The sequence below is a fragment of the Rhincodon typus genome, chromosome 33 (assembly GCF_021869965.1).
Source record: "Rhincodon typus isolate 14 chromosome 33, sRhiTyp1.1, whole genome shotgun sequence".
NCBI lineage: Eukaryota > Metazoa > Chordata > Chondrichthyes > Orectolobiformes > Rhincodontidae > Rhincodon > Rhincodon typus.
Window position 1 is genome coordinate 19,002,948 of NC_063364.1, and position 15,351 is coordinate 19,018,298.

The window sequence follows — 15,351 nt, forward strand, 5'->3', positions numbered from 1 at the left end:
AGGCCCGAAACGTCAGCCTCTCTGCTCCTATGATGCTGCTTGGCCTGCTGTGTTCATCCAGCCCTGCACCTTGTTGTCTCGGATTCTCCAGCATCTGCAGTTCCTACTATCTCTGGGTCCTTAGTGTTGTGAGGCAGCAGTGCTAACCACTGAGCCACTGTGCCGCCTAGTATTAGAATGCAGCTATTTTTCAAACAAAATTTTGATTTTGAAATAAGATTTTGGATATTTTTAATATGAATTTCAGGAACATTACATTTTCTACATGTTGAATTAACAGGTGGCAGATATTCTAGAACTAGCTCCATATCCACGACTTATCTGTCAAATAAAACAACTTAAAAATGCAATAAACATGAAAGGCTTCAACATCTTAAAACAGTAACACAATGTCAATGCAAAAAAGAACTTACAGATTAGAAAAGTAAATGCAACTTTGGTCTATTTCCTTGTGGTGATTTGAAAATATCGCCTTACTTTGTAATAACTATACACCTCCCACTGTAGCAAATACCGAAAGCAGATTACCGCATACATTTCTGGATTTGTAATTTTTGATTTGCCATTCTAATATCAAAAGTTCAGATCTCATTCTTGGTTGACAATCCCAACTTTGTTCAGTAGGCAAGGCTCATTCGCAGTTAAACAGTTCACTCCATAGGATGCAGCAATAAAGCACGACAGCTCCTTAGTGAGTACCAAGTACCTTGGTGAGTACCAATTGTTTGTACTACATATTCAGTATGCAAAATATCTGTTGTTAGCCAATTGCAGACTAGCTACAGAGCAGAGCAATCTCCAGTTAATCTAGTCTCTTTCCAAATGAAGGAAAGATGAAAGTTGGTGCTGTTGCAGGGATTTTAAACCAAACAAGAATTAAATAAATTGAATCAGAGATAGTAGGAACTGCAGATGCTGGAGAATCCGAGACAACAAGGTGCAGGGCTGGATGAACACAGCAGGCCAAGCAGCATCATAGGAGCAGAGGGGCTGACGTTTCGGGCCTAGACCAACCTTGCCATGACTGATAACTACAATACATTGTTTCAGAAGTTGCAGGGTCAAACTAAGTACAGTATCAACCTCTCTTTTTCAAATGTTAAGTAACTTGGTGTGCCCTTCCATCAAACTCTATTTTACTATGGATGGCATTTCAGTTTCCACAAAAATCTGGCTAGGTTTTCAAAAGCATATATAGGATACAAAACTTAGTCCCACCTGCTTTATAGGTGTGTTATAACATCTCTGAATAGATTGATTAGAAAAATAGGTACAAAACTTACTTGTGACTACAATAATCATGATTTAAGCTCTGTACTTTAGACACCCTGCAGAATCTCTGTTAAATACTGAGCATAAAACACAACGTAAGCTTTTCAAGTTACATATTGACAAAAATCACGTAAATGAAGCTTCTCAAATGATTGTGTCATTGACCTCAATTTAAACTCAAAACAACGTGACATCCTCTCTTTTCCAGCAATTGCTGAAAGGGTGCAAACTGACACAGATAATCCTGGTATGTCAGACACTGGCAAGTTATTATTAATTCAATGCAATTGAATACAATGTATAAACTCTGCCATTAATCATCGGGGCAGGATCCATGGTCGAACTTATATTTATCCAATAAAAGCCAAAAGAACTGCGGATGCTGCAAATCAGGAACAAAAACAGAAGTTGCTGGAAAAGCTCAGCAGGTCTGGCAGCATCTGTGATGAAAAAAATCAGAGTTAACGTCTTGGGTCTGGTGACCCTTCCTCAGAACTGATCGAGGCTAGGAAACCGTCAGTTTATATGCAGAAAATAGGGAGGGTGGGTCTGGTAGGGAGTAAACAATAGGATAGAGCCCAATGAGAGAGAAGAACAGTTAGACAGACAAAGGAGTTGATAACGATTTGGCTGGGAGGGCGAATAGTTGTTAATGGGACTGTTAGTGACTAACAACAGGGGGTGTGTAATGGCAGGCTGTGTGATAATAAGGCCTGGTGTGTGGGGTTGGGGGCTGGGATATGGGAGAGTTTAGGCCCTAAAATTATTGAACTTGATATTGAGTCCGGAGGGCTGCAGGGTCCCCAAGCGGAAAATGAGGTGTTGTTCTTCCAGCTTGCGTTGAGCTTCGCTGGAACACTGTTGCAGGCCTGAGACAGAGATGTTGGCCAGGGAACAGGGTGGTGTGCTAAAATAGCAGGAAACTGGAAGCTCGGTCTTTTTTGCGAGTAGAACATAGATGTTCTGCAAAGTGGTCATCCAGTCTACACTTCGTTTCCCCAATGTAGAGATGACCACATTGTGAACAGCGAATGCTGTAGACTCGATTCTGGGAAGTGCAGGTGAAGTGCTGCTTCACCTGAAAGGTATGTTTGGGCCCTTGGATACTGGGGAGGGAGGAGGTAAATGGACAGGTGTTGCACCTTCGCCAGTTACAGAGGAAGGTGCCGTAGGGCTGTGGGGTGGGGGAGTGGGGTGGGGGCGAGGTGGTGTTGGGGGTGAAGGAAGTGTGGACCATGGTGTCCTGGAGGGAATGGTCCCTGCGGAAGGTGGACAAGGAAAGGGAGGGGAATCTGTGTCTGGTGGTGCCATCTCGCTGGAGGTGACAGAAATGGCGTCGGATGATCTTCTGGATGTGGATGCAGGTGGGATGGTAGGTAAGGACAGGGGGAACCCTATCGCTGTTGCAGGAAGGAACAGAAAGAGCGAAGGCAGAAGAGCAGGAGATGGGTCGGACCTGATTGAGGGCCCTATCGACAACAGTGCTGGGGAATCCTTGGTTGAGAAAGAAGGAAAGAAGGTGGGCATTTCAGAGGCTCCCTTGTCGAAGTTGGCCTCATCTGAACATATACGACTGAGATGGAGGAACTGAGAGAATGGTTTGGAGTCTTTACAGGAAGCAGGGTGTGAGGATGTATAGTCCAGGTAGCTGTGGGAGTCAGTGGGATTATAGTGGATATTAGTGGCCAGTCTATCCTCAGAAATGGAAACAGAAATGTCGAGGAAGGGAAGGGAGGAATCAGAGATAGACCAGGTGAAAGTGAGGGCATGGTGGAAACTGGAGGCAAAAAGCAATGAACTTTTCCAATTCCAGACGAGAGTGCAAAGCAGCACCGATGATATCATCGATATATTGAAGAAAGAGTTGTGGGTGGGGGCAAATGCCACTTGCCACTTGTCAGCCCAAACCTGGATATTGTCCAGATCTTTTTGAATCTGAACACTGACTGCTTCAGTATCTGAGGAGTCACGAATGGTGCTGAACATTGTGCAATCATCGGTGAACGTCCCCACTTCTGACTTATGATAAGGGGAAGGTCATTGATGAAGCAGTTGAAGATGGTTGGGCCTAGGACACTACCCTGAGGAACTCCTGCAGAGATGTCCTGAAGCTGATATGATTGACCTCCAACGACCACGACCATCTCTCTATGTGTCAGGTATGACTCCAACCATTGGAGAGTTTGCCCCCGATACCCATTGATTCCAGTTTTGCTAGGGCTCCTTGTTGCCACACTCGGTTCAATGCAGCCTTGATATCAAGGGTTGTCACTCTCACCTCACCTCTGGAATTCAGCTCTTTTGTCCATGTTTGAACCAAGGTTGTAATGAGGTCAGGAGCTGAGCGGCCCTGGCGGAACTCAAACTGGGCATCACTGAGCAGGTTATTTCTGAGCAGGTGCCGCTTGATAGCATCTAGAAGGACAAGGGCATCAGACATATAGGAACACCACCATCTCCAAGCCACTCACCATCCTGACTTGGCAATATATCACCGTTCCTTCACTGTCGCTGGGTCATAATCCTGGAATTTCCTCCCTAATAGCATTGTGTGTCAACCCACAGCAGGAGGACTGCAGCGGTTCAAGAAGGCAGCTCACCACCACCTTCTCAGGGGCAACGGGGATGGGCAAGAAATGCTGGTCAGCCAACGATGCCCACATTCCACAAAAGAATGGAGAAAAAAAAAGCTCCTCAGGGTAGTGCCCTAGCCTAGCAATCTTCAGCTATTTCATCATTAACCTCATCATAAAGGTCAGAAGTGGGATGGCGACCAATGACCGCACAATATTCAGCACCATTCATGGCTCCTCAGATAGTGAAGTAGTCCATGCCCAACTGCAACAAGATTTAGCCAATATCCAGGCTTAGGCTGAAATGTGGCAAGTAACATTCGTGACACACAGATACCAGGCAATAACCATCTCCAATAACAGACAAATCTAATTAATGCCCCTTGATATTCAATGGCATTACCATCACTAAATTCCCTATAATCAACATCCTGGGGGTTACCATTGACCAGAAACTCAACTAGACTGTCCATACAAGTATAGTAGCTACAAGAGCAGGTCAGAAATACCACAATCAGTAACTCCCCTTCTGACTATCAGGCTCACCAACATATAGACTAGCCAAAGAACGACAACTGAAACTGAAATACTGAGTTGACAACACTACCCACTCCATCCACTCCTCCCAAGAATTCCTCAAAGGACACCAGAATAGAAGAGGACGAGATAATGACATCCTTCGATGTAACAGCACTATTTACATCCATAAACATCGACCTAGCCAAAGAGACAATTGCCACACTACTGGACGAATCAGGAAGGCAAGAACTCCACGACACCAACAACATCAACAAGGATAGCACCCTGAAACTGCTGGATCTGTGCATCACAACCCACTTCACCTTCAATGACCGTATATTCAAACAAAACAACAGAACACCAATGGGATCCCCAATATCAGGACTGATTGCAGAAGCGGTTATGCAAAGGTTAGAACAAACAGCACTCCCCACTATACAACCCAAACTCTGGGTCCGCAGTGCAGATGACACCTTTGTGATTATCAAACGCACAAGTCTAGAAGAAACCCATCAACACCAAGAACATCCTCACCGGAATAAAATTCACAAAAGAGGAAGAAAACAATAACCAACTACCCTTCCTAGGGTTAATGGTGGAACGGAAGAACAACGGGGATCTCCAGACTAGTGTATACAGGAAGACCATACATATGGACCAGATATTTAATTATTCCAGTAACCACCCCAACACCCATAAACAGAGCTGCATCGGGACATTATTCAAACAGGCCATAACACACTGCAGCAATCCGGAATTGCACAAAGCAAACCAGGAGTACTTATACACAGTTTTTAAAAGGAACCTAAAAAAGCACAATCCACCATTACCTCCATGACAGACCACAACAAGATGACACACTAGTCACCCTACCGTACATCAGAGACATATCAGAGATGACCACAAGACTACTCAGACCCCTAGGTATCAGGGTAACCCACAAACCAACAGCTACTGAAGAACATGAAGGATCCCATACCCACAACCATAAAACTAACGTAAATACCATAAAAAAACCATGCAAGGACTGTGAAAAACATTACATATGCCAAACTGGAAAAAAACTGACAATAAAGGATACACAAACACCAATTAGCCATCAAGAGACACAATCAATTCTCACAGGTCTCAATACAAATGGACAAAGAAAGACACGAATGACTGGGACAACATATCCATAATAGCATAAGCCAAACAGAGACATGCCAGGGAATTCCTGGAGGCCTGGCATTCCAACTGGAACTCCAACAAACACACCAAACTGGACCCGATATACAAACCACTGAAAAACAGAACAGGAAGTAATGCCAACCACCCCAGCAAACCGAGGCATATAAATAACAAACGGGACAGAATACCAATGCTTCACTGGAGGCGCGCTGATGATGTTACCTAGCAGGGTGACGAAATGTCTGCAAGCAAACACACTGACTCGGCAAGTCTACAACTTCCCCTTCTGACTCCAAAGCCTGTTCACCATCTACAAGGCACAAGTCAGGGCTTGATGAAATAATCCCCACTGGCCTAAATGGGTGCAGCTCCAACAACACTTAAGAAGCTTGATGCCATCCAGGACAAATCAGCCCGCTTGATTGGCACCAAATCCATAAGCATTCACTCCCTCCACCATCGACGCTCAGTACACATTGATACTACTATCTACAAGATGCACCATAGAAATTCACCAAAGATCCTTAGAGAGAACCTTCCCAAACCAAAATGATTTCCATTTAGAAGGACATGGGTAGCAGATACATGGAAACACCACCAACTGCAAGTTCCCCTCCAAACCACTAACCATTCTGACTTGGAAGTATATTGCCATTCCTTCATCACTACTGGGTCAAAATCCTGGAATTCCTTCCCTAATGGCATTACGCGTTTACCTACAGCACATGGGCTGCAGCAGTTTAAGGAAGCAGCTCATCTCCACCTTCAGAGAGACAAAAAACTGAAGATGGCAATAAATGCTGCCCAGCCAGCAACTCCTGCACCACAAGTGAATTTTAAAAAAACTGCTTATTTAGATACTAAATTGCGATTTTCATGATTCTGTGCTGACTGGGTTTCTTAAGCTAGATTTTAGATATTTCTAATCAATTTGTTCAGGTATGTTATTACATATCGCTGAAGCAGGTAGGACTTGAACCCAGGCCTTCTGGCCCAGAGGCAAGAACACTAGCCGCTGTGCCACAAGAGCTCCTTTAATTTTATTTTTAATCAATATGGCTGAATTGGTTTCAAATGAAACTGGACAGATTTTGAAGGTTTTACAGGTAAATGGTTCATTCTTTGAACTTACTGTGCTAAAATTAACAGTGCAGACTTTAAACTTACAAACTGTAGTTAGAAATGGAACAGCCTGGAACAAGTGAAAATATGCACTTGAATTCAATCTCATGTGCAAACGGAGTTAATATTTTACATTTTTGGACTTCTGTTTGAAAACATTGGCCCATATTTTCTGGTTGTAATAAACACAAAACTTAGTTATCACTCAGTAATGACAGCAGTTTATAGATGCACTGTTAAATGTGAAAACATGGAAGCTGCTGTTAAGACTATCTTGGTCCTTCACAGGATCCACTGTTGAAGTCTTCACAGGTAAAATCATACTGAAAGCAGTGATTTGACACAAAATTCAACCTGTGACACAGTTTTCGCTGTACAGCCACTGAAATTTTTTTTTATTCATTCATGGGATAAGGGCATCACCGGCTAGGGCAGCATTTATTGTCAATCCCCAACGGTCCAGAGGGTAGTTAAGAGTCAATTACATAGCTGTGGGTCTGGAGTGATATGTAGGTCAGGAGCAGTTTCCTTCCCTAAAGGACATTAGTGAATCAGATGGGTTTTTCCTGACAAAGGAGTTGAATGGTCATCATTAAACTCTTGAATCCAGTTTTTTAAAACTGAAATCAAATTCCACCATCTGCTGTTGCAAGATTTGAATCCAGGTCCCCAGAACATTACCTGGGTCTCTGGATTAACAGCCATCACTTCCCCCTATGAAAACATTATGACTTCAGGGGTTATTGAGTTTTTAAGGATGTATCCAGTCATAGTTACAACTGGAAAACTTACCTTTTAGATGTCTGTAGTGTCATTACCCACATTTACAATTAAAAATACTAAACATTAAAAATTATTCTTTAAAAGCTGAAAAATCAGCTTCCAATTCAATCCTTTTCAGATGTCCCTATCTTTACTCTGTTCTTCTTTTACTCCATTCTCTTTTATAAAAAGTGTTTTTGCCCTGCCTAGTTTGCAAAACGTGAGAATTCTCAATCTGATTGTCTCATTCTTGCATAGGTATAGGGTATAAAGGGTGTAAAGTTACCAAGCAAGTTGAGCAGACAGTCATTTGTAATGGAAGAAAAACAACGTTTTCAGTACAGTAAAAGGATGCTGTTGGGATAGATGGAATATTGTAATTTAACTGTGCATTTTGCAATCTTTATAAACGTTATATATAAATAGCTTCGCTTATTCAATTTTATCTTCTGTTGTGTGATAAACTTCTCTTTTATTGTTAAAACCAGATCTGCAATATTACCTACTTGTGTTTCAATTAAAGACCATCTTGTCAAAGTAACCAAAAAATGATTTTTCAAGTTATACTTCAGTCTGGAATCTGACTTGTTCAATAATAATAGCAGCTGGGATCATAAAAGTACAGAAAGTTATGTTGTCCAAATTTAACAAATTGTACAAATTCAATGCAAACAATTTAGTCAGTTCTGCTATAATGTGTGTTCCAGCAACACGAATTGGCTATAATCCGATTGACGAATAGGGGAACGCTATTTCTAATACGTGAACTTGTGTTGGCAATAATGTGATTCCATCAGTGCATGGAGGAGTATGTGTCGACATCACTCTGATCGTTCCGTTGGCTTGGTCCTCAGCATGCGCGATGTTAGCGCCAAAATAGTCTCAGCGCTGGCATCACATGATTGTTTAAAAGAGCTTTAACATCAAGAATGCAATTGACATTAATCGTGAAGGCCTGGGGTGATGGCAGTAAGGACTGCTTGCATGCAGTTTGGAGGAACCTTCTCCCAGATTTTTAAAGGCTTTGATCTGTCAGAGGAGCTCCCAAGAATCAAAGGATATTGTACTCATCTTGCAAGGCAAGTTACATTTAAACAAGTGGAGAGTGAGGATGTTGAAGAGCTGCTTGAATCCCACTGTGAAGACCTCTCTACAGCTGATCTACAACAAAGTATAGCTGAGGGGGAAGTGGAAGCTGGAGATAAAGAAGATGAAGTCCAGAATATGGCACCACGAGAGCTTTCCACTTCTGTTTTGTCTTCTATCCTGAGAGAAATTGAGAAGCAGTTGCAGCTCTTAGAGGACAATGATTACAATGCAAAACGCAGCACAGTAGCAATTCGTGGAATAAGATTTTATTTGGCACCCTATAAACAGCTTCTTCATGAAAGAAGAAAAAGGGCAAAGCAGCAAAAACTGGATGTCTTTTTTAAGCCAACTCCCAAGAACTAGTCAAAAGACAATGAACCACACGCATCCACTTCTGGATTAACTATTTTTCGCCTTAACCCTGCAACCACAGCTGCACATGAAGGTGATGATGATTATGATAGTGACCTTCAGTCCCTGCAATAACCTCAAAACTTCTTCCGCCATCAAGTCATTTTTCAAGGTAAGGTGTTTAAATTTACTTTTATGCCATCATTAGACATGAATTAAGTATTTATTCAAACTGTGCTATCCTTTGTGATAGGCTTTTGAGTGGTCTGCCCCAACCCCATTTTCCCATAGGCTCCGTTATTTTTATAATGCAATTTTCTATAATGTGATGTTGCGCAGGAACGCAACTATGGCGATATAACAGAACCAACTGTACAAGTATGCTAGATTAGAATTGTCAGAATATTAAGTGATACATAAGTTGATATTCCAAAGAAAAAAACAGTTTAATGATAAGAAAGTTTAACATTCATAGAAGACTGATAGAGAGATAAGGGAGGGTTTGGAAATCTAATGAACAGTCAAATAAAAAACTTCAGCACAGGAGGAGAAACAATTTAAATGCTTCTGATGAAATGCTGTAGCTCTACTACCATGATAGATGAATCAAAAATGAATCAGTGTTCTTTGCGCAGTTAAAGCATGTAAACATCTTCTAGAGTAAAAAGCTGCATCATATTCCTTCCAGCCTCCCAAATGTGAAAAAGGAGCACTGCAAGTTTGTTAAAATTGTTGTTGTTATTTTTGACAGTAGAAATAGAGCAAAGCTGCTAATTTGGTTCAGTTGGAATCACATAATTCAGCCACTCAAGCTTGTTCCATTATTTAATTAGACCATGGCTGATATGGACATCAAATCTGTTTGCTTGCCTTCGAACCGTAACACTAAATGCCTGAAAATAAAAAAAATTAGTCAATATCAGTTTTGAAAACCCAGCATTCAGGTCTTCTAAAGGACAGAACAACAGTTTTCAACCAACCTTTATGAAAATATAACCCAGCTCCAGTGTTGAGATTACATTCCACTACTATGAGAACACATTATAAATTTATGCAACTTGTCCTCATAATTTGGAACAAAAATAAAGTTGCTGGAAGGGGCAGTTCTGAGGAAGGGTCACCAGACCCGAAAAGTTAACTGACTTTCCTTCACAGATGCTGCCAGACCTGCCGAGCTTTTCCACCAACTTTGTTTTTGTTCCTGTTCCTGATTTACAGCATCCTAAGTTCTTTCGGTTTTTACCATCCTCATAATTTAACCCTTTACAAAATCTCCTCTGTCACCCCCATCCCTTTAAGGCCAACATCCCTCCTTTAAGATGCGGTGCTCAGAATCAAACACTGTACTCTAGAGAGTGCCTGATCAGGGCTCATCTCAAGTATAGCATCCTCCTTTGTATCCCAATCCTTGAGATAAAAGTCAACATTTCACAAGCCTTTCTGATTAGTTTTGTACTTATGCACTGGATTTTAGTCGTTTGTTTATCTGGACACCCTTCTATTCCTCCACAATTTCTAATCTCAACATTTACTGAAACATTTTTTTCAATATATAAAGTACATGATACCTTGTACTCTGATCTTTTAGGCCAAGCTAGTATGAATTTGTTGTACGGAGTATTGTCTTTTGTCCACTTCATACATAAATTTATTGAATGCTTATGCAATTTATATGTGGACAAGACTTATACTCAGTATTCCCTGTATTAGAAGGAAAACAATGATGATTACAGCCTTACAGCACTTTGGAGTGCACGTAGCATGTGAACCAGAACATTAAAGATTGTGCATCATTCAATTTTATTCCATAAATTTTCCCCTGACCCCGAAGGTTTGGTTCGATTACAAATACTTGTTGCCACCTTGTGAGCAAGTACATCTACAAAATGATAAAGAATGAGGATACTTTTATAACAGTGTGTTAGGCCCAGTTATAATGAATTCCAGAGAAAAGCTACATAAAAATAGGTGGAAATTATTGGTTTGTACAGTTCTACGAATCATAAACTTCAGTAGTTACATGAGTACTTGAGTTGTGTCAAACACAAGGCTATTTAGATAGTTCATTTTTTTAAACCAAGAAATGTCTAATAAAAATGGAAAATGCAAAGCTGTTTAAATTGTTCCAAACAAACCAATTATACACCTCACGAGCAATTCATGAGTGTATTAGAACTGTTGCAGTTGCACGGTCACAGCTTACTGAACTAGTTGCAAGCCTTAGCTCAGTCATGCTATTTCTATCACTCTGCCAGAAGATCATGGTTTTAAGTTCCACTGCAGACATTTAATTACATAACTAAATGAGTATTGAAGACAGGGGCACTGCTGGGGACCCCACTTGCTTCTCAGGTAGCTATAATGAACCTTATGGTATTAATCAGGGAACAGCAAGGGAGAAAGCCTTCTATTTCCACCAACAATTTTCCCCTTTATCAATACTTTGCAGATTATCTGGTCACTTATCTCCTTGCTGTTTGAGGAGTTGCAGACTGCAAAATGGCTTTCAAATTTATGTAAACAGTTAATGAAAGTACTTTGGAAGTTAAATGCTCTAGGACATTGGGAGATCATGGAAGATGCTATATAAATAGTAGTTCTATCTTTGTCGTTTACTGGAGTTGTTCACAGACTAGCGTGTTACCATGTTAGTCCAGAATATAACCAATGACAAGTACATTCTATTGTTAGATGAGTATACTTCTAGTTCATTATGAACAATACTAGAACACATGGAATAATATTTTTGATACAGTGTCCTATGACTCAAACAGAAATAGAATACTGCAGGAGTATTGTGAAAGAGATTGAAGAGAATATCCACTCTTCCCTTCCCAAACTTGCAGATTCAGCAAAATAAGTTTTTGAATTACAGAAATTTGCAAGAAGAAATAATTTCAGAACTTATTAGGAAGTGAGTTTGATATTTTCTCAGCCAAAACTTAACAATAACACAATACTCAAGACTTCAGCATAGGGTATTAAAGCTTTACTAAATATCATACAACAAGGAAAGGAAAGAAATTTCTCCAAGCAGAGGCGTGGGGGCAAGGTCAGTTGCAGAGTGCCCAATCATGAAGAGTCTTCAGGCAGGTACTTGGATCCAAGATGTAGCTTTGATGACGCAGCCAGACTTGTCAACAATCTAGAAATTTGGACAGTCGCGCCCTAATTCAAAAGGTGAATAGTGACAGCCTTGTTATATTTCAAGTTCCTGCTTACCTCAGTTAGAGGCCCAGGTTAGTCCAACACCGCCACCTCCACATCTCAGTTATAGCCGGAAGAGGAGGAGTTGGGAGACACAAAAACAATTTTCAGACTTCAGGCTCCATGATCTCTCCAACACTAGGCTTAATCTAGCCCAGGTTTTTCAATTAAATAACCCTCTCTTTGCATCCACTTTGATATGAAGAAAAAAATAGTAAAAGCTAAATTGCATCCAAGTCTCAAAACCAGTAGAACAGGTTAAATAAAAAGCCTAGATTTTAGTGGTGCAGGATTTGCAGAGGCAGTTTTGCACAGCTGTAAGACAAATTCCAAATAGTGGAATGAAGTGGAGAGGTGCACAAGGATGGACACAGGGGTGGAAGCAATCATTGAGACAGTGAGGGGTTGGCACAAAGACACCAACAGCACATTCATAAGTGCCTGATAACATTGTATGGAAGTGAACATTTTGGAGAACAACAGAACATTCTGACTTATTTATAGTTTGTGGAAATATAGATGTCAATTTAGAAAGTATACTGAACTTTGAGATAGAAAGACTTTGATTAAAAATTGATAAAATTTGGTGCATGGAGGGGGAGGAGGAGTGAACACCGAGTGTTACAAAAGGCTTTTAAACAGAGAATAAATGGAAAGAAGCAAAAGAAGTTTTTGCTTCATCATTTTTAGCCTGAAGTGAGCTCAAGGGGATTAATGGAATTCCAGGCACAAGCACTTAAAAGAAATCAAAAAGGTCAGTTTCAATTTTGCCTATAAAAAAGTTTTGACTCATCCAAAACTTGATGTCATGCAAATAATTGCAGATTCAAGCAAAGCCTTGGAAGTAAAAGTAGAAGGTTAAAGGGTCTGTTTCCATGCTATATATCTCTTTGACTGTGTATACATATGAAACCCGATTGCCTGTTTAGATGTCACAGTTGGAATATGAATTATGAAAAGGAGGGGACAAGAGCAATCCTGGGATACATGCACCACGACCTTGTGGGGACAGCAAAAACAACAGCACAGAAGTTGTCAAATATTAACAGCAAGAGAAACTGAGTACAGGAGAAGGAATATGCTGATGAAATAGCAGGAAAGAACAAATCATGAATCATTTGCTAATAGGACTTCAGTGATAAAGTTCATTAGCAGCGTCAAAGATGAATTTTTATGGTTGAAGAGAAGGGGCTATACTATAGGTGTGAAAAGTCCTAAAAAGAATGAAGACAGTTTAGAAAGCTGCCAAGGGAATTACAAACAGAAAGACGTCACGAGAGTGTGAAACTACAAAGTTATCAAAGATTGTCTGCGTGTAGTGATCAAAAGGTAGCTTTGGGGTGATAAACTATGGGATTGATGGTTTGGGGGAGGTAGTTGTGTCAGAGGTTGCATAGTGGTTTCAAATTGGAAATGAGAAAGGGGAAAAACAGGCTTGCAGTGAAGAAAATAACGTCAGCCTCTCTGCTCCTATGATGCTGCTTGGCCTGCTGTGTTCATCCAGCCCTGCACCTTGTTGTCTCGGATTCTCCAGCATCTGCAGTTCCTACTATCTCAACTTCAGGAGAGATTGCTTCGGAGAAAGGACAGAAGAAAGTCCTTATCCTACTTGTACTATACATGAAACATCCACATCCCAATGAAATGATTTAGCATATGTGGTAATTGGCTGAATTCTAGAGCACTGTTTAAAGAAGTTCAGCCAGTAATTAGAAGCAAAGATTAGAGAAAGCTTTTATAGGTCATTTCATTTAAAAACATGGGCTAAACACAAAGCTTCTGTGTTTCTTTGTCCTTGTGGTGCAATGACAACAGTATAGTAAAAAGGTCACTTTATAATCAAAAGTTGCTGCCTAAGCTCATCGCAAAAGCCTTTTCACAATAAGTCCTAGTTTTCCCCCATAGTAAAAAGATGTATTCCCTTGAGACCCAATCAGTGTGAGATGCTGTTTCAACTTTACATATAAAAAGGGGAACGTACTTTAGTTGCAGACAAATCCTATGCTTTTCAAACAATTATTTGGAGGAAATACTGATATGCTCTCAGGAGGTCTCTATGAATATTGATTTGGTCTTGGAGACCCCTTGTCTTACGTTCTGGAAGACAATACCAGTTCTCCATAAGTAAACACTGATAACGTTGCAACATGACCATGTCTTAGGGTAGGAGGGAGGGTCTGGTGTGGACTCTGCGAGCAAAATGGCCTGTTTCCACACGTAAGGATTCTATGATTCCATTCTACATTTCATTTTAGGATACTGCTTTCCCCTTTATAGTGGATGCCCAGTCAGTCTAATTTCTAGAAGAGGAAATGAGAAGATGAATAAAAAGAAGGTTAAGCTGTACTTGTAAGGTAGGGGGTGGGTTGACTAATGGGACAAGTCTTGGAAATACCAGAGATGGAAAAAGAAAGGAGAATGGAAATGGGGAAAAAGATGGAAGGTTTAATTGTTGACAGTGAACTAAGAAATGGTCGCCTTCCAATGGTCAAGAAAGAGATAAGGGCAGGGTTAAATTGTATGTACGTAAATACATGGACTATCACAAACAAAATTGGGGAACTAGAAGCATTGACAGAAACGTGGTTCCGGCCAAAAAAGGACTAACATGCTCAGATTATGAAACTTTTTGTAAAAACAGGGTGGGTAAAAAGGGAGGAGATGTAGCAGACCTGGACAGAGACAGTATCATTGCCCTTGAACGAGATGTAGTTCCTGAATTATAATCTATATGGTTGATGGTGAGAAACAGCAACGGAGCAGTGAACTCAGTGGGTAGTTATTAGAGACCTCCAAACAGTGGCAGCAAAGTAGAAGGCAGATTATGGAAATCTGCAGGACAAGTAGGGTTGTGATTGGTGGTGATTTCAATTACCACAGAGTAGACGGCCATAAAGGTAGAGAGTGTGGGGCACAGAAGGGGAGAAAATTCTTGCAACATGTGCAGGAGAACTTTCTGGAACAGTACATTTCCAGTCCTACCGGGCAGGGAGTTGTGCTGGATCTGGTCATAGGAAATGAGGTAGGCCAGTGGAGAACCCAGAAGGAGCATTTGAGAAATAGCAATCATAATATAAGATTAAATATTAAATTGGAAAATGACAAAAATTAGTTAATAATTAAGATCATAGACTGGAAATGGGCAGATTTTAGGGGTCTAAATGTTGAACTGGAGCAGTTAATTGATAAAACAATGGATGAAAAATGGGAGAACTTACAAAGAGAGATGAATAGGATAAAGATAGTAGGAACTGCAGATGCTCGAGCATCTGCAGTTCCTACTATC

At 40.7% G+C, this 15,351-nt stretch overlaps 1 protein-coding gene across 1 annotated transcript in view; it reads left to right on the forward strand.

Annotated features, from left to right (window-relative positions):
* Window positions 1-15,351, forward strand: part of fam214a (family with sequence similarity 214 member A) — a 95,454-nt gene that overhangs the window by 20,200 nt on the left and 59,903 nt on the right. The window lies entirely within an intron of this gene.